Source organism: Ixodes scapularis, unplaced genomic scaffold (assembly GCF_016920785.2).
Source record: "Ixodes scapularis isolate PalLabHiFi unplaced genomic scaffold, ASM1692078v2 PGA_scaffold2__306_contigs__length_199485367, whole genome shotgun sequence".
Classification (NCBI taxonomy): Eukaryota; Metazoa; Arthropoda; class Arachnida; order Ixodida; family Ixodidae; genus Ixodes; species Ixodes scapularis.
Genome location: NW_024609857.1, coordinates 29,520,075 through 29,541,100, shown reverse-complemented (window position 1 = coordinate 29,541,100; position 21,026 = coordinate 29,520,075). Strand labels below are relative to the sequence as shown.

The 21,026-nt window shown below is 41.6% G+C and overlaps 1 pseudogene; it reads right to left on the bottom strand.

Annotated features, from left to right (window-relative positions):
* Nucleotides 1–263: 263 nt before the first annotated feature.
* LOC8023495 overlaps nt 264–21,026 on the bottom strand; it is a 56,639-nt pseudogene continuing 35,876 nt past the window's right edge.

Genomic DNA, 21,026 nt, shown 5'->3' with positions numbered 1-21,026 from the left:
TATTTTATACCTTTGTCAGTACTGTTGTCCTGGAGACAGATTTTGTTTCGGGCGCGGAAGAGCAAAAAATCGATCCAATTTTCTTAATCTTCTAACGCTGCAACTTTGACCGGTTTTTGTTTTAAATTTACTCTCAATGTTCGGTATTGTGTGTGGTAAAAAAAAAAAAAAAAAAGGAGTAAACAATTTAAAGAAGCAAAGGTGGCGCGAAAGAAGAATCAAAATGATGGGGGAAGCTCGGAGGTTTTGGGGGGAAGGAAATTTTACCTGTTGAAGAAGCCGCGTGGGATGGGGTTCGATTTTGAGGTTTGAGATAGGAAGCGGTGTCTTGTGAGAGGAAGAGATACGCTGAGAGAGAGAGAGAAAGAAAAAGAAACAAAACGGAAGGGCAAATAAAATGAATATAATAAGCAAAATGGAAGAGACTAGGAAGTGAGGAAGAAAGACAAGGGCTAACGCATGGGGCGTTGTCTCCTGAAGCGACAGGTGCGGAGGGAACTGAGCGATGTCGTCCCGTTTTTGATTAACGCCTTGTCTCCGAGAACCCGACTCCGTCGTCAAGTTTTCGAGATAGCGTGGTCGGGGGCTCATCTATTGTCAATTTTTGCTTTTCTTCCTCACAACTTTTCTTTTTTGGCAAATTTTTTTCTCTCTTCCTCTTTTTGTGCTTGTGTATGTGTGTGTGTGTGTGTGTGTACGTGTGTGTGTGTGTGTTTGTTTGTGGCTGCGGGTTTGATGAAGGGTCAAAGGATTACAAAAGATTGAGTCGCCGGGAGGGATTCCGCGTCATTTCACGAACACTCCTCTCCGTCATCGCGATCTAGACGACGTTTGGCCATTATTCTCTTCGTGTAATCTCTCGCTTTCTCTTTCAGCCGACATCTTAAATCATTGTTACGAGTTGAATGAGGCCAACCGCGAAGCTCGGCAAGATATTAGACTAATAACCCTGCAATATCACGTTAAAATCAGGTTTCGTTAATATGAATGCCGTTAATACGGATACACAGCTATAAAGACAACATTTTTGGGAACGAACTGGGTAAGTACGTGCATTTGTGTCTCCTTACTGCGTAAGACTCACATTATGAATAAGTTTCGAATTAGGTAACTTAAATTTTTAGGAAAATTTAAAATAGGCTCGTGAAATACTGAAAACAGGTTCAAACTTCAAAGGTTAGAGACAAGCTTTGAGGGGTAGAAACAAATTGATCAGAGATGATAGGCTAGACTTCGAGATATCGGCGTCATCGTACGCAGAGTGTGTTTTGAGAACTGACTCACACATTTGATTACGAAGGCACGCATGGCTTCTTGAAGACAGCACTCTAAAGCAACGTCCCCAAAGAGCCCACTTATGCATTTTCCTAACAATTGGATACAAAAACTTATTTCAAATAGATTTTGTCCTACGTAAAAATTAAGGTATCCCATGGAGGTCGCACTGGTTTTGTCTAAAATACATTTTTTGTATTCTTTTTTGCGAAACACCGCGTGTAAGTGAAAGAAACAGCAAGTATTGTTTATGTGCTTTTTTCGTGCTCTTAATATTATTAACAATACCAATACCTTTTTTTCAGTTCTTCTTACGAAATACACTTTAGAGTCCTTTAGAGCAATCAACTGGGCAAGTGAAGGCGTTCAGAAAGTGAGTATTTAAAAGCACCTTCTGTAATAACGAAACTTCATCGACATACGACAAGGATTATCGCTGATAGGGTGTGCGTGTGCATGTGCTCTCGGCTGTTTACCCTTTCTCAAATTTTGTGTTTACTCGCTCTTTCTCGCGTGAGTTGAAACGTGGTGGCGCCAGTGTAAAAATAGCTCCCAACAACTTCCGGTTTCATTACCAGACGGCAGGTTTCGCAGTATTTGCGCAGTCAAACATACAGGCTATCTCATGGAAAGAGCCCCTTATGGCACTGCCAGATTTAATTCACTGGTATGATAAAAGAATGATGAGTAAAATATTAGGGAATCTACATGAACCGGAAGTGTACTGGGACCACCTACTATGGCGCCACTAAGTTTGTTGCCAGACAAAAAAAGGCGAATAAGTACAGCAAGAAGCATATATCACATTTCTAAGTAGATTACTACGCATACATTACAGAAAAAGGGTTATGTTAGAAAAAAAGAAAAAAGAAAGCGTCGTGTTACAAAAGAACTCCCTGTTTTCGGAGTTTACTTTTCGTGAAAGTTTGAGGGCGTTTATCGGAGTTTAATTTTTGCCGATTATTTGGGGTTTATCGGAGTTTATTTTTGTTAGATTCCCAATTGTCCGAAGCAAATGAATTCTTTTTTTTTGTGCTTTCAAATTTTCAAGATTTAAAATAACAAAAAAATATATATCTTCACCGGCGGGTATACCCTTCCATAAATATATAAAAAACGCACGTGTACCACATGACCATCGGCGCCCTTGCCATTAGTAATACTAAGTGTCACACAACGAAACTTGAAAAAGAAGGACTAAAATCACTGAAACTTTTTGTCATAGTCGTCGGAAAGCTTGCTTTCTTTTCATCCTATTCTACCGCTACTCCCTGCGGCTGCGCGGGCCGGAGTGATGAGATAGAAGCCTCAGCTATCCCTCTTATGAAATCTAAGAGTTCGTAGCTTTCAGAGTTATTAAATCGCAACCCTACCTTTGTCCAAAAGTTCAGTCTGGAAACCAAAACAGTGGTTTGTGTCGTGATCCAGAATTTCAATACCCCGTTGTCCTGAACGAACCCTGACGGGGTAAATGGTGAACCTTTTTTGAACAATACAACGAGATTTTGAAGGAATCTGTGGAAGCTTTTACTGATGACCGCTAAACCTGTGTTCTGACTAGGCTTATTTGTAGAAAACTGCCTTTTTGTTTCTTCTTTAGCCATCGCGATCTGCAAATACGGCGTTTTTCAGATAAATCTGAATTTAGGAATTTTCACCGGCAGCGTTTTTTGTATTTGATCAGATTTTTCCGAAAACGCGGAATTCTAGTTTTAAACTAAAACAAAAAAAAAGACAGTTGCGTCAGTGAAAACCAACAAAAACTTCTAAGCACGGGATAAAAAAAAGAAGAAATGAGAAATTTTTGTTTTTCATCTCTACTCCGAAGAGTAATGCCACCTTCTCAGATAACGGTCGCACACACTAAAATAAGAAAAAAAGGAAAAAGAAAAAACACAATCTTTTTTTGTGTTGGTTTTGTTTTGAAATGTAGAAAACGTCGGAAACTTACATTCTCGAAAATAGGTTCCATCTCTGTAGGGTTCAGCTTGAAGATTTCAGGCCATGGGGTGCCGACTTGCCGAAGGTTGCCTTCTCTTTCTTTTTCTAGGCTTTTTTCCTTTTTTTTTTTGTTCCAAGAAATCTTTTCGTAAGGCCATTTGGCAGCACGCGATGGAGTCAGAAATGGCAATGCGTTTCTTTCTTTGTCCTCGAATGTTTTTTTTTTCTTTCTTTCTTCAAGACGTCATTTAGCGCTCGCACGTAACAAAGCACACTGTAATTCCATATATCTATATAAAAAAAAAGAAAAATGTATTTTCCAAAACTGAGGCATATGGTCTTTGTCTCGAAGTGCTGCCTCGTTTGGCGCACTTCGCGGTTCCCGCCATATCCGATGCATTGCGGACCGGTGCGGCAGCTGCGATGCCAAGATTAAGGGCTTCCCAGATTTTTTTAGTTGCTGCTCTTCCACTGAAGAGCCGATGCTCGTTTTTAAGTGCGTCATTATGCCGCATTACGTTTTTCTTTCTTTTGTCTTGCGAATGATAAATTGCACATTAAAGTTCGCATTAAGTTTCTCCGTAGCGAATACGCTATTAAGGTAAAAGCGGTAGATATTTTAACGAAGAAAATCTTAAGAGTTTATAAAGAGATGACGAATCTAAGGCCGTACAAAAATATTTTCCTTTAAAGCTAAGAACAAAGAAAATAGTCATGAGTTAAAAAAAAAAAGAATAAGAAGGTAAAACAACTTTTGCATTTTTTTTTTTTAGAGAAAAAGTTGGCTCAGAATTTCACTGAATATGAGAAAACAATGTGAAGAGCCTCACGCTGAGATTAAGAAAGTAGAACCAGAACTTTTGAAGACAAAAACACGAGGCAAAGTATACACGGCATAAAGAAAAAAAAGTACTAAACGACGGAACTTGCGTTTTTTTATTTCAAAAGTTTATGCTCAACACAAGGAGCATAACTCACTCCAGCTCGACGTATATTTTGAGTACGCCGAAAATAAAACAAAAACGAATCGAATTGAGAACGGACGCCCAAGCGATGACTGCTGGAGTTGGAAAAGTTGCACGATTGCTAGAACTGCTGCCATTGGCCCGAAATGCCTCTTTTTTTTTTATTGCTTTCCTACAAGCCGCTTCTCTCCATTCATGAAAAAAAATAACAAACACAACACAAAGAACAGCGAAGTTGTGCCAAGTATGATAAAGCTGCTGCTCTGACGCTCAACCTCGTCTTTTTGTTTGTTTTGAACGATCGTTTTCAAAAGTATCAAAAATTTAAAAAAAGGGGGGGGGGGGTGGAGTAGATCGGATGGATGCAAGAAGGAAGCATCGAAGATGCACGTTATTTCCTTTTGTTATTATTATTATTATTATTATATAGAGATACCCGTCGTGAAGTCCTCCGGTCGTCTCATCCTTTCCCACTCCCAACCAAGAGGAGCATTTCTTTTCAGAAACCGCAGATGGCAGTTTCCTCAGTCAAGTGTCTTTCTCTCGTTCTGAGTTTTTTTGGAGGCAAAGGCAGCCGCAAGTCCTCCCCCCAAAAAGGCAGTTTCTATTTAAAAAAAAAGAAAGCTTTTTATTTTTTTGTTTATTTTTACATTTGCGCTGACAAGTTAGATAAGGACAAAAATGTTCCTTCTTTCATGTGATTTTGGTTTGATGTCTGCTTTCTTGTGCCCATTGTGCTGGAAGACGGATAACGAGGCAGGAGATTGCATTCGGCGCACCGCCAGTGTTTTCTGTTTTTATATCTTGTCTTCGTAATTTCTTTTTACGCAGCTTATTTTCACGAAGTCATGCCAGCTCGTTTGTGAATCCCGGCTCGTGATTTGCATCCCTTGACAACGTCTTCTCAAATTTGATAAAAGAGAGAAAAAAAAAAAGAAGAAAAAAAATGTCTTTCTCTTTTAGATGTTCCGCGGCTGTGTAGGCCTATTAAAGTTTGCAAGTTGAATACGCTGAGTTAAAAAAGAAGGTAATGGCGCCTGCCTGAGCGTGGCAGTGCAAATTATGTTAGAGCTGTGAGTGACGCCTAGCTCTATGTTCTGCTCTTGGCGCAACAAATTAAAGCAGAGCAAAACTGTTCCTCGGCAAGAAACACCAATTTAATTAAGGATTCGTTGGCAGTTTGACGACTTTTTATATCTTGCGCAATTTTTTTCCTTCGGATTTTTTTTTTTTTTTTTAAATCTGCTTTGTAGCAGTTTTTTAAATCCACCAATGTTTCTGCAACAAAACATAAAAACTTTTTCGCGTGTAAAAAACAATAACGTCGTGAATTTTCTGGAGTGAGCGTTTTGAAGGGACATTCAGCTTGGAATTTCAGTCCGTTCCTAGTTAGGAGCAAATCGTACGAAAACGGTTTAAAACAACATTCGCACCAGCCTCGCGATATTCCACGAAGTAATTTAGTACCTCGCTTGTGGCGGAGTATTTTTCATTCGCTCTCTAACTTTGTGAGTCATAAACATTGTCCATACTCTCAGCGTGAACAGTTATTTCATTATTCTCAAAGTGCTTTCGTGAAGTCAATGCGCTTCAAGTATTGCTTCCTAACTAGAACGTACAGTGTCCTGCAATATGAAAGACCCACTGGGAGCGCGTGTCCGAGGCGGCGGCTGGCGGGGGCGCTGCGAGCGCTCCGGGCGATTCCATTCTGCTTCAAAAGCAGGACGTTAACCCGGGGCTCACCAGAAACTGATAAGCGCGTTGCGCTTTAGCTGAGCCCCGAGTGTGCATTCTCCCCTCGAAGCAGAATGGAATTTCCCGGAGCCCTCGCAGAGCCCCCGCCAGCCACCGCCTCGGCCACGCACTCCCAGTGGGTCTTTCATATTGCAGCGCACTGTACATACGTTTGACTCGGCTTGGTAGTGCACCTAACGCAACAATTTGAATTATTAACACAACAATGAAATCTGTTGCAGTTTTCGGAAGCTTTTGCAATACGCAATAGTTTCATTTTTCTTAAATAACATGAACTAGCTTTTTTTTTTGTGTTTCTGCCTTAACATTTGAGGCGTAACTACAATGTAGACAACACCACTACTCGTGCAACGATGAATACTGAGCGTGATTCAACAAAGAAAAACAACGTACGACAGCCATTGCTTCTTGATATGTTTAGAAGACTGTTAAAGCTTATAGCAGTATAAAAGCGGCAAACGCATACAAAAAAGTAATTAAAGTTGCCCTGTACAACACGCTTTTTTTTTCTTTTTTGCATAGAATATATGCAGAAAGTTGAAGATACCCAAAACGTCATTGTAATAACACAAACGTTATATATAAATACGACGTCATGACTATTTTGGCGTGTGGATTTGCAAGTAGAGTGCTTGGTTTAAACTGATGTGAAATGTCCCTTATATCGCAGCGGTGTGGCGAATGGCCCGTCCTAAAGTTACTGCACTCTGAGATAAAAAAAAAGAAAGATATAAACTTCAGAATGTGTTTTTACGTTTGCTTCAAAACATGTAAGACACAAACGGAGCGTTTTTTTTTTTCGCGCGTGCGGTCAATGTTTATCGATGTAAAGCGGAAGACGGAATGACGTCGCACGTTGCGAGCGAGCGTGAAATGACGTCACTGGTTTTTGACGGCTGACGTCGAACATTCGAGCGCCAGGTGCGAATTTGAACCTCTGCCCTTGAGCCGAGTGTAGTTGCCATCGTAAATCTGGAAAACAAAAACAAAAAACATAAAACGTAATTTTTATTTGACATATATCTCTATATTGACGTAAATGTAAGGATCCAACACCGGTTTAGTTTGAATATCAAGAATTTTGATTATTATGGTAATATAATCAAATCGAGCTCGTCAAGAACGGGGCAGAGACAAGGGCAATAATAATTTTTACGTACCTGTTATATAAAAAAATGCAAACAATATACTGCCGAAAGCACTACACGTAATGTCCGCGCCGGAAAAAAAAAAAGGAAAGAAAATGTTATTGTTATGCGCTTAGGGTTCGATCGAACTTAATACACATATTTACAATGATATGTCAAAATTTCAGAAATTAACAATATGGGATTAAAAACTAAAATTAATTTCCAAAAGAATTCAAGGAAATATTAAAAAAAAAAAGAAAAGTGACTTCACAGCCCTACAATATAGGTTTACAAACTGCGCCAGCTGCCGTAAACAAAAAACCTGTTTTCATTATAAAAAAAAACAAAAAAACGTTAAATTCCGAAACTTTGACACCTTGTACCAACTGCGAAAGCGACATTTATACCGAGTCCAAAGGATCATTAATACCCTAGTTACACGGACACCTTTAACCGCAGTCAAGTCTGACCTCGACCACACTCAACTGAGTTCAAGGAGGACCGTGTAACCAGGCTCGTACACAATTGCGTTTAACTGCGCTTGACAGCGTTGCGTGCTTCGTAGAAAGCGCGTCGACCATTTAAAGAGGTAGCTTGGCACGCGGTTTACCAAGTACAAATTTTACGATAACTTGCAGTCGTATCGCGATGGAACGCCGTCAAACGCCCTGAAACACAACTGTGTGAATGGGCCTCAAGGTCGGTTCACACATCACCGTTTTCTTACGTTCCGTTATGTTATTGGAGCTTGCGTCTGCTTATGCGGAGAATCAGCTGGAAATCCGTGCTTTGTATAAAGCGTGGCAACATAATCAAGGTGTAGCTTTTCACACGGCATTCGAAGCAGGAATGTTCCGGTGGTTCCTAAAGTAACGTAAGAAAACGTAAGCAAACGAAATTGCGGGAATGCGTCTTCAAGCTCCCGGTCACGCATACAATTAACAAAGTGGTATTGAAAAAAAAAAAAAAAAAAGACTTGTTTTTGTTTGGCACACACTGGCTGTGTTCGAAGCGGTACCCAAATAGATCCGAGTTACTCCGGTGGGTCGTGTCACACGACAACACATACAGAGCAACGCTGGGCAATGGTAGGTCTTCGAACGCAAACGTACAAGACCCTTACTCTGGAGCAAGCTCGAGTAAATTTTGGAACACGGCCATTGTGTTGCCATCTGCGCACGTGACAACAGTCGGAAGCTTTGTAATTATTTCAATCTGAGTTATTGAACTTCGTTTCAACTTAAGTCCCCACGCAGCCGACGCGACGAAGAAATGGGAGCAATCCAGCAGCGTCAAAAGCAGAAGTCATGGGATCTTCTTTGTTTATGATTGGTTCAGCGACGATGGAACACGTGCAGAAACACGACGAACACCACGATGGTGCACTTTCCACGCCGTCTGATGGGTCCCATCCGCTCGTAGCGTCGGCTGCTTCTAGACGAAAGGTGAAACGAGGTATATATTCCGACATTTTGATCCGGAGAATGGATTATATCGATTTGCGCTCCGACAAGAGAAACAGGCGGGCGACAGACGATGCCCAATAAGCAGCGAGGCTTTCCACGCACCGAGGGAGCCTGGTTGGCCTGGGCCAGCGCCGCTTGGGCGTCCCAGGGAGTGTCGTAGACGCTCGATTCGGCCACGCTGCGTCTCGCGAAAGACGCTCTCGAGGTGGCGGACCAGCTGCTGCCGTGGGGCTCACGGCTCTGCACGCAGCTTTCGTATTTCACACCGCTTCCTGCGGCCGCATGTAGCACCCCAACCAAAGAAATAAAGAATCAACAACAACAACAACATACACGTGAACAAACAGGTAACACACACACACACAAACGTGCGTATACGAAGAAACGAAACGCAAAAGCTCTGGAAATATAATAGAAGAGGAAGGAAAAACGTCGTTCCGAGCGGTCGGGGGTATTCTTGTATACGGATAAATAAGTATATATATATATATGACTGTAGGCGCCTGGAGTTATTGATTGTCACCGACGCAATTCCAAGCGCGCAGGCGTGAGATTACACGGGAACCGTTTCGGTGTGCAAGAGGCTTCTGGAGGAAATAATATAGACGAGAAAACGTAAGCGAGAGTGGAGCACGAGGAGGCAGGTATCATCTTGCCGCATGCACGCGCGTCCGCTCAATAATACGGGGGCTATGAATACGAAACGACGGAGGAAACAAAATGTAGGAGACCTGAAATCGGTCCCATTTGAGCTGAAAAGTTTTTGTATACGGCCCTGGTGCGACCGTGTGCGCCGCCGGGGGCTTGGCTTTGTACCGACGCTTTGTTTTACTTATTTGACACTAATAACGTTTGTTCAGAGCTTGACTGGCTGCTACTCGAGAGCCTTAATGTATGGGGTCGCTATTTGTCAGGGAACCCGGCCGTAAAAAGGGCCATCACGATTTCGGTGTAAACGAATGTATACGTGCGTGTTTTTCTTAACATAAAGGGTACGTTATCAAATGGTTTTAACCATAATTAAACTTTTTTTATGATTCTTTATTACCTTTGAAATTTTTGACTTCCAGGGTTTTCACCATACTAAAATTGGCAAGGTGTTACGTACACCGCGCGTTGCACTGTTAGCGCGAACACGACATCGGCGCTTCTCTGCATTTTACTCAGAAAGAATATTGATAAGCACCAAAATTTGCTGCTTAGGTCACTGCTCCGAATGAGTACCTTCCACGACCTACGTAGTTTTTTCTTTCAGTTTTAACATAAAATCTATCAAAACTGGCGATCTCTCGTACGCGCTAACAGTATCGCACGGTGTACACGGACTATGTTCTCTCAATGCATCATCTACTAAATTATCACCATGACGTAACTTTGTACGCGTCTGCTTTCAAATAGACCTTTACTCCATAATATAGCATAATTTAACGTATGGCACGCATGCACGCAAAGAAAACAAATTTTTTACGCTTAATAAGCTTGCGCCAGATTACCATCGCGGAATGTCGAGCTTTACTTTTTGTATTTAGAAGTTCGACACTCGGAAACGAGCGGTCAAGAAATGATAAAACAAAATGTATACACAAACCGACGGGAGAAACAACTTCACGTTTTTTTTTTACAAACGCAGTTGTGCAAAGCTTCTCGCGGAAATTTGTGCTCGGCCACAGCAACTAGACACGACTGAATAAATCGGCCTTTTTTAGACGACGCTGAAAACGCAACACTGCGGCCTCACTATTTGTTGTCTCACTGATATAGTAAGTGACAGTTTTAGCAATAGAAGACGTGGCCAGTTGATGCCATTTGATTATCGCTACGAAGTCGATGAGATTTGCAATTAATAACTGATAGACACGCGAAAGAACGAATCGCGATGCAAGGAAAGTAAACCGTTTGCGGTAATCTCTATGTTTCTTAAACTCTCAGGGTCTATGCGGGTAGAAACAGAGAGAGAGAGAGAGAGAGAGAGAGAGAGAGGAGGAGACGAGGGTGCAAGGGGTCTTCAGAACACCCAGCTTTGGTGCGAATGATTAGGGGTAGACGCAAAGCGATCTGCCATTTGTATCTAGTCACTCTTCGAGCGGGTTCGAACGCCTAACGCCAGCGTCCGGGGTTCTGCTTTCTCGTTCGAGTTCGTTCGAACAGTGAGTAGAGACATAGGCATGCAAGCTTCTCGTCTACCCACTAAGCATTCCAATCAGAGCCCAACAGACTAGCGTCCCCTTCGCGCATTCTCATTTCCTCCCCTCCCTCAGTTTCTCCCCGTACACGGCGAGCAAGTGTAGCAAAAGGCGTCCTTGGCGCGTCGGAATGCAAGAAGGAGCACGCCAATTAATGGAAAGGAAGAAAGGGCAGAAAGGAAGGCAAAGAAGTTAACCTGGGGTATTTTGTCCCGGTTTGCTACATTTAAGGGGGCAACATAGAGAAAGTGCAGGGAATTGAGTATTTAAGTGGGAGAGGAAAGCATTTTTTTTTTCAGGCTAGGTGGCGTAAGCTGCCGCCCGCTACAAAGGGCATAGCCAATATTATCCATCCATCCATTGCGCAATGACGAGGCAGCCAAGCGCGCATCGTCATTGCTCGAGATCGGAAAGGAAAACTAAAGTACGTGGGCACGTTTGAGAGGGGTTGTGGGGGGGGGGGGGGGGGGTGTCAAACTAACGCACGTGGTGAGCACAGAGCACACCAACTTGCTCATCGTATAGAGTAAAAAATGCTGGGCGTCTCGAGTTCCGAACACCTGAGGTTCTTGGCTCGTAAAACAGAAAGTTCACGGGGTGCGCGGGTTGGTTGGACTTCTGCAACGAAAGCGAGGCGTGATCGTCGCGAGAGTCCAGTCGGTCTGCTCGGTTAGCGTCGGCCCCAACTTTGTGTTTGACGAGTCTATAGGGCTCTGATTATCGGCTCGCAGCAAATAACTCTGCGGCATTAACCGATAGGCACGCCGAAAGACGAATCAAAAATCGAAAAGCGCAATCATTATGAGTGGCTTATGATGTTCGCGCTTCTCGACTTTTTATTCGTTCTTGGGCGTCGATATCAGTTAATGCCGCAAACTCATTGACTCTCCATTTATTGACCTCTCGGTGATTTCATACGGTGTGTGTTGTTTAGGGGCCTGGGTGGAGGTGCAAGCTTGGAAAGGTTCGCAGACTGAGGTAACGACACGAAGGGGCTCACCGTGGGTTGCCAGGGAGCGTCTGTAGTAGGCGAAGGCGGCCACCACCGAGATGACGATGATGCCCAGCGACACGGCCACGGGGACGAGGACTCCCGCGCGCAGGTAGAACGGGACCTCGGCCTCCTCGACGGCGCCGTCCTCGTCCCACGTACCTGCGCCGTAATCGTCCGAATTCGGCCCTCACAAACAGTAATGTAACTAACAAGGACGAAGATACGGAAATGGGGGGAAGGCTGTATACGCACCAACATTGTGATAGTCAATAAAAAAAAACAAAAAAACACGAAGATACGGAAATGGAAAGGGGGGGGGGGGGGGAGGTGGGAACTTGTATACGCGCCGACATTGCGATACTTCATTAATGAAAAAAAAAAAAAAAGAACCTATACTCCGCGACAACTTTTCTTGGCAATGCAGTGGAAGGTACAGGCCCGCGTTCCCTCTCCCATTTTGAGTGTACGCAGGCTCTCCTCCTCTTCCCATTTCCGGGGAGAGGAGGAGAGCCTGCGTACACTCAAAATGGGAGAGGGGACGCGGGCCTGTACCTTCCACAGCATTGCCAAGAAAAGTTGTCGCGGAGTATAGACACGCAGTAATAAGTATGGGCACTCTAATAGAATATATACAGGCAAATTCGTCACCCATAAAAAAATTGACGCTCCTTGAAGTAATACTTAACTCCCAATAAGCCATTTCCTTTTTACGTGTTTCTAAAGGACACGCATGTCACATAATGAACTTCGCTCTAAAAAGTTCGTTAGCACAATATTTTCGCCGCGATACTCATTTTGGTTCTATTTCGAGACGTCATTCTCAAATTAGAAGTACCTTTCGAAATCTCTAATAGGGCACTGAGCTGAATGGAGCACGCAGATTATAAAATAAACAAAAAAAAAATAAATAAAAACTATTTAAACAATAGTTCTTGCTAAAAGTTTTAGGTCTTGAGACTTCTTCATGTTTTGGAACCACTCAAATGAGCCTCGCAGGGTAAATAATGCGGTAATTTTTTTTTTTTTTGGTGGGGGGGGGGGGGGGGGGGGAGTTAGTTTTTTTACATGCATAACCTATTTCAATAATTAGATTTTTTTTAAAGTTTCGTGTTTTTTTTTTAAGTAACTGCAGGGGGCCACAATTCACTTTCAGTCAATACAAACTTCGTGTGCTTATATGTCTCTTCGTCTTTATTCGAGAGCAAAAAAAAAAAAAAAGTCTATATTAGAAGGCCGGCACGCATCTGAACTTCCGGCAGACTTATTTTAAAATTTCTGGTGGAATAATGTTTTTTTATGTATATTCCCTTCAAACGCAACTTGCTCTGGAGCTATTTCTTTTTTTATTTCGGCGCCTTTTACGTTTTTTTTTTAAAAGCCTATTTAAATAAAACCTCTTAACCCACCATCACTGCACTCAAACCAGCGAGGATTAATTTGAGGTTTGTTTACTTTCTTGCCTTTACAAGGGCATATATTTTTTATTCCTCTTTTTATTCCGTCCTATCGATCGCAAAGAGCTTTGTAATCTGACCCTGCCGACTATACGTCGTGACGGATCGGTCTTTTTGGAAACCTGAGTCGTTCTGTGTTGTTCTATGGCGTTTACTTCCATACCAGGGCAACTGATGCGTCGGGAAAGCCAAACTATTAAATCTATCAATCCATTACTAAATGTTTATTTAGCCACAGTTCACACTTCCACGTATAATTCTTCACATAAGCTATGCGGCTTTTGCGTATGGCTGCAATATAGTTTCTCCACATTTACACAGAAGAAAAAAAAAAAAAAAACCTTTCACACAGACATAGTTTCCTATTTTAGCTCCCCCAAATTTATAGGGCCGTAACACTATATGTTTAGGTTGTATGATGAGGGAATCGTTGGCTGAGTGGGCTAGGAAATACCAGCTCGGAACACGTGGAGCGAAAGCTCGCGCTGCAAAACCCAGGGATCCTGGATTCAATCCCTATCCCTGCTCGTTTCGATCTGGATTAGCATCGCTCTGGCGTGCGGTCGTGTATCACTACTGCGTGGTGCACGTTAAAGACCCCAGGCTAGCGGTTGTACTGCACTGGCTAAATTGCTCATCTGCAGCTGAAAGACAAGTTGCTCGTTGTGGTAGACTAACTTCAGAATGCATGAACATACACACAAACAAAATATGTTGTATGACAAACTTTCATCAGATCAAAATAAAATAACGCTTACACACGGATGATCTTTTTTCACATGACTAACGTTCAGCGTCTTTTTTAATTCCCTCATTTGGTTGTTTTAATTATTTTACACGAAAATTTGTTTTATAATCTGTGTACAAATTATGATTTGATTTCTTTTAATTATCACAAACTTGTTTTTCCATCAATCATTGGAAACTTAATATTCAAGTTTTTTTTCACATTTTTTCTTGTATTTGTCGCTAAAGCTTTGTTTGAATAACTATTTGACGACAAGCGAGTCACGGAACATTTAAATATTGTAACGGACAAGAAAAGGAAAGGAAAGAAAAAAAGGGCGTGTGTGGAACTGGGGACTGAATTCTGGGGTACCCGTTCTGTCCATGATCTGAGACGTTCGAAACAATATTTAATTGTTGATGAATGTAACCTAAAGGACAACAATAAACAACTATCACCAAAGTACATCTTTTGAGTGCTCTGTTTGTTACAGAAGTTGTCTTATCTTGTAAGTAGTTTGTACAATGTCCTCTCCCCCTCTCTTTCTATTCTACCGGCGACTTTCCCAGTGCACAAAAACGTATATTCTCCAAGACTGACTGGGCCCATACCATGTTTTATATAGTAAAGGTGACCCTTCAGTGACTGTCTCAGGGTCGTTTGGAACCTTATAGATTGTGCTCATGTAGAACATTAACCTAGATGACACAGCTTAATATTAGACGATAAATTATTTTAATAAAATGCAAAACAAATAGTACCAGTACCTCGTTTCTGCAAACTGTGTCGCTCATTGTACTCACAAGTTTACATTTGGGTGCAGCCATTTCATAGCTCAAATGATATTTTATAGGGCTCCGTTATAATATCTTTAAAATAGTTACATTAAGATTGGTATTGTTTCTGCACGATGTCTTTGTGAATGAAGAGTCGGTATCCCTTCGCTTTTTGAGAGGCGCGCTAAATCTTTTAAAGTTTTACATAATTATACAAAGCTCTCGAAGTAATTTAATTTCCCTGTCGACGCTTGTTTTGTAAAATTTGATCTTGAAACCACCTCTCAAGGCTGTAACAGTATACATTTATGTTGTATGATGGGGGAATCGTTGGCTGTGTGGGCTAGCGCATACCAGCTCGGAGCACATAGAGCAAACGCTCGCGCTGCAGAACCCAGGGAACCTGCGCTCAATTTCCATCCGCGTAACCGAGCACGTTACGCGGTTGTTTAGATAAAATGACGACTTTTTGTTTTGAACATCAAAATTGTTAATTTGTGCATGCTTGATCATTGCCAATGCTGGGTTCATACATGTATTTGCAGCTTTCGATATACTTTCGTCTACTATCTCTTGTAGCCCTAATTTCATTTGTTTAGTGTTCTTATTTGACATTGTAGCAATTATTTACCAAGTCGTAAATTCACAAAAATGTCACTGAGCTATACAATGAAACCAAAGAAAATGTATTTTAAGAATAAAAATATTATAAAAACAAAAAAAGTAAGATCTTCACTTTATTCCACAATTTTTGTAAACATTCCAACGCTCTCCATAATATATGACCAACAAGTTAGGGCTGTGGCTTTTCTCGTATATAATATACAAGAAGCTTCATCTCCGCCATTATACTTTATTGGGGACAAAATGCAAGAGCGAATAGTTCCGGCCACAAGGAGACTTTCCGAGATTAAAAGTAACCGCACTGGCCTCACAAAGGACGGCGAGACCTCGTCAAAAACTTACCGGAAGTGGCGGGCACCGTCGTCATGGCAACGGCTATTTTCGCAGCTACATCATTATTTTCCCGCATTCTGCTCTTTCTGTTGAAACTCGGCGGGTAAATGGCAAGATATGGCGCGACAAGACGCAGAAAAGTATCGCTGAATCGAGATGGCAAATAACATAAAGAAAAGCGCGCGAAAAATAAAATAAAACAAAAACAAACATAAAAACTACGTTACAACATTTTTCTTTTGTTTAGTTTCCTTTGTCACAGATGAAGGGCACATTTTGACAAGAAAGATTTCCCTTCCGGTCAAATATGTGCTTTACGTAAGGTTTGCACAAGTCGCTGAGCCAAAAGCTAAACGCTAAGAACTGTTTTTTTTTTTGCTTTATTAGTGTTAAATGGTTAGAGAGGAAGCACGTACACACTGCCTGGCGTGTTCCCGAAACACGTGTATCGACTTCTCAATCTCATATTTTATTTATTTTGAGTGACCCACAAACAGCTTGACGCCTCTTTATTGGTGCACTTATCTATGCCAGATATAATTATAAGTGTTTGGACACACACAAAAAAAGGAAAGTTTGGACAAAACAATGATAGCAACACACTTCCTAAATGTACGTCCTTTATAAAAGATGTCTAGGATAACATTCCCAGACATTTGTTCTAAATAATTTTATGTCAAATGAAGGCGTATGTTGGGTGCTGCATAATATGAATCCGAAGGATAAAACAAAGAATAAGACCTACGCAAATAGGCGTGAATCAGTAGCGCTAGTGAATAAAATATACCATTTACGATCTTATACAGAAACATCAATCTACGGATCGTTCTCCTGTCGTGCAACCTGTCCCATTTCAGGATTTCACAAATCCCTTTGTAAATGTAGAAATAATTCGGTTGAAAACGGCGATCAGACAGTACCCGAAAGAATTTAGGTTGAAGACGCTCAATTATACTTGAATTAGTCATTCGGGCACAGTTTTATACAGTTGAGGTGTATTCAACACGACCATTGAAGAAAACAAGCGTAAAAAATGGTTTAAAAAACTGCAGGTTATTCGCGTAACGACTTTAGCTATTACACGTGTTTTAAAATTTAGCTAGTCTTTAAATTTAGGCTTGTAAACGTCTTAACGTAATCACGTGATAAAAAAATTACCGATAGAATGTAGCTATTCGCCCCCAAAAGACCACTTTAAGCAGTTGCGTAAGCTGCCATGCGCTCAAGAGCTCCAAGTGGCGCTCTTTAAGTACTCGTGCCTGTGTTTCAACCCGGGTTTGGCATGCCTGGAAAGATTAAGAGTGTCTATAAAACCATCTAATTTGCTAGCGTTTTCTATTTAGAGCACGATGAACTCCGGCAAATTAAGAGTCGTAGCCATGAAGACGGTACTAATTTCAGGGATATTTTCACGTTCATGGCAAGCTGACGTTTTAAAAATAAATAAATAAAGATAGAACAGTCCTCATTTTTAGCTGGACCTCAAAAGGTAATAGAGGTACTAAGCATTAAAATATGCAAACAAGTTTTACAACCAGTGTCACAAAACGTTCGAGTTGCCAGCAGTAAGTTAAATTTTATTTGGAAAAAAAATCTATTTCTAAGCAAAAAAAAAAAAAAAAATGCTGTTTTTTAGTTTGTGGGTGGAAAGAGTAGTTTAAATTACAGTTGTCTTATCCGCGCTCCTGAACCTTATCATAACATTGTGCCTATATCCTGCTAAGGAAAACAGTACCCGTAAAACAGTGACCGTGCTGCCATAACTTCCTCCGGTGAAGGAATACTAAATAAAGACAGTGGTTTTCCCATAACAGATCTTTTAAAATAACGTTTTTTCGTGTTTTTTTTATGGAGGCAGTTTTTACTTAGTATGTTCACTTATTAAAGAAGCCTAAACAATGGAAACATTTCATTAGTGATTCTGCTAATAAAAGGGCTTCGCCTCAAGAACCTTAATTATGAGAAAAAGCCTACTTACGGTGGCAAGTTTGGAAACGGGTTTGCCCGGGAAGGGGGCCTTTCCTTAGTAATTTCAATTGTGAGGGAAAGCCTACGGAAGCCTCCCGATTCGTAAATGTGTGTGCTCCGAAGGTGGCTTCCTTTCATTCAAACCCTTAATGAGGAGAAGCCTACTTAGGGTTTAAAACGTGCCTGCTCGAGTACATTTGAAAGACATTTAACTGAGTTCCACACTACGCGGCACCCCTTCCGAGTCAGTTTGCCAACCGGCGTCATGTGCTAAAGTTCTAGCGGCATGTTGTTAATTTGTTTTTTTCCCAGCGCTTCAAAATCATTCCTCTTTTTTTGGAATGTCTGGTTTGAAAGGACAGACAGCGTGTGTCCATACAATTCAGGTTTTTTTTAGGAAAAATGGCGGCAGAAACTCTTGTAAGTCTTCAGACAGCTTACAAAAAAGATGCTATGAAGAAATCGCTGGTCGGCGAGTGGGTTTCTCGCTTTAAGGCCGGTGAATTATTGATCAACGACCAACCTCGTCAGGGCGACCCTCAACCTTCTTAAATGATAAAATCATCGAGAAAATTTGGGCATTTTTCACTCCGAGTTTGTTCCTTCTGGTGAAACCTTTATTAAGGTGTTTTACTTTGGAGTTTTGCGACGCTTGCTCAACTCAGTAAGGCAGAAGCGCCTGATTTGTGGGAAAGGGGACAGTGGTGGTTCCATCACAACAATGCCCCAGCATACACTGCCCTGTCAGTGCAACGATTTTTTTTTTTCAACAAAAATGACATGACACATTTTTCCACCCACCATATTTTGAATCAAGGTCGAAAGCGCTAAAAAGACGAACACAAAATAGAAGACAAGCACGGGCGCTTCTCTCTTGCGTTCGTCTTTTTAGCGCTTTTAACCATGGTTCAAAACAATCCTCACCAACTAGCCCAACAAGTACTTTTACCCACCCTATTCGTGTGAGATTTTTCTGCTCTCCCGTATGAACAAACGTCCTGAAAGGAAAATGTATTGTGGTAGCGGAAGGTCCTTCAAATCAGACTTTGCGAAAAACGAGGAATGATTTTGAATCGCTTGGGGAAGAAATTCACTGCATGCCGCTAGCTCTTTAGCATATGATGCCGGTCGGAAAACTGACTCGGAAGGGGCGCCGCTAAGCACACCGCTAGCGGAGAAGCTGGTACTCCAAAACGGCTCGCCCTCCAGAAATTCATTCCGGGGTCCCCCCTCGTATAAGCCGAGAAACGGAGAAATAGGAGCAGACAGGAGTGCGCGTAGACGTTAGAACGCCCAGCTCTTGTTGGAATGATTAGTGCGGAGACCTAAAGCTTTTCCACTGCGCTTGTCGAACGCGTTAGAACGCGGAACGCAAGCCTCTGGCGTTCGGCTGTCGCATTCGAACGCGTCCGACGAGTGCAGTGGATACGAAAGCAGCTAGCTTTAGGTGTACCCACTAATCATACCAACCAGAGCTCGGCTTTCTGAAGTCCTCGCGCACTCTTGTCTCCTCCTCTTCCTCAGTTTTTCAGCGCATGCACATACATATACAAAAGGAATTGACACCGGTAGAGTTGAGGGATTCCGTCGATTGGCCTAGAAAGGTGCAGTTTAGATAATTTCATCATCTCAACGTCCGCATATAGTTTATTTGTTTTCAGTGATGTCATTTTTTACCCACTATTGTCCAGTCATTTTATAGAAAAATACCTATCATGCAATTGAGGAAGTAATGCAAAGAGAAGAGAAAAAAAGAGTAATTAGAACGTGCGAAGAGTCATGAGGAATTCACCATGCAAACAAATTAGATCACGGCGGCATGGTCTGTTTATTTCATGCCACGTCCGTGCCGCATTGATCGAGCATCACCTGGATATTGTAATATGTTAGATATGCACCTGAGACTACAGAACTCAAGATAGGATGCCATGGTGAGATTGGCCAGGTGGCCCTGGCTCATTTCCGGCCTGCAACTATTTCCGTTTTTTTTTTTACTTTTCTTTAGCGATTAGACTTTTTAGGATTTTTAGGGGGTATGCTTCTGGACGTTTATTTTACCAGCTACATTTAGCGCGGAAATGACGTCACATGACTTGATGTCGCGTGACCAATACACAAATTCTGTTTCCACGCTAAGTTTAGTGGGAAAAATGACATCACATAGCTGATGTCACGTGAACTCAACACCAAATCAGTTTCACCGCTAATTCTAGCGGGGAAAATGACGCCATATGATTTGATGCTGCGTGAAGTATACACAAATTTAGTCTCTCCAGTAGATTTAGGGGGAAAATGGACGTCACGTGACTAATTCGGTTTCCACACTATATTTAGTGGGGAAGTGATGTCACAACCATATCACGTGACCTATGCACAAATTCAGTTTTCCCGCTAAATTTAGCGCAAAAATTGACGTCACAAGACACGATGTCAAGTGACATACACATAAATTCAGTTTCCCCGCTAAATATAGCGGAAAAATGGACGTCACGGGACCTCAACGTCAATGCAGTTTCCCTGCTAAATTTAGCGGGGAAAATGACCCCAAACGGTTTGATGTCACGTGACCTACGGAGAGATTCAGATTACCCCCTAAATTTATCAAAAAAATTGATACGTGATCGGCCGTGGCTCTTTTAAATATGTCTGCATCTAATCGCTTAATGAAACAACATAATTGGGTTTGTCCGAATTTTTAGTTATGACGCTTTCACCAGAATCGTTAAGTAACTTTGAAATTATAATCAGAAACTGTTTTTAGCCGACAGCTTGTTGATTTAATCCCGTGAATACTCTGAAATTCAGTTTAACTCAGAACTGGAAACGTTTCTCAGGGGTATTTTTACACATAGGAATCACCACGCTTCATTAAACTCAGACAAGGAGTAAATAAAAACACTTCTGCTGAGATTCTTATCAAGCTGAATGTTTTTTTTTAATATTGAATATCAAGGTTAGTTTTAAAGCTTGTTATATATACTTTCTTTTTTTTTTGTTTTGAAGGGGTACACCGGCTAACACACGCCAGTGCAAGATATTGCGCCTTGAACGAGGCTATCGTTTATGTTATAACTTGTTGCGTGCAGTGCTTCCCATAGCATAAACGCGAGAGCGTAACCACATTAATGCCTTCTTTGCACAAGCACTAGCACACAGAATGTATTTTTGAATGCATCGCGTTCGCTTCCACGCTTTGTCCAGCACTGCACGAAAACTTACTATTTAGACTTAGTCTTGCACTTTCACTTGCACTTAGACTTAAACTTAGACTTAGGCTTGGACTTAGACTTAGATTTAGACTATAACTTTCCCCTGTATGAGCTTGCCTCGTGTTTCAAAATGATTCACACGCCCAAATACCCTGATTCTTGATATTACGTTTCCACAATCACTTTAACCTACGGCATTATATAAAAAAATAACTTTATGAAAATG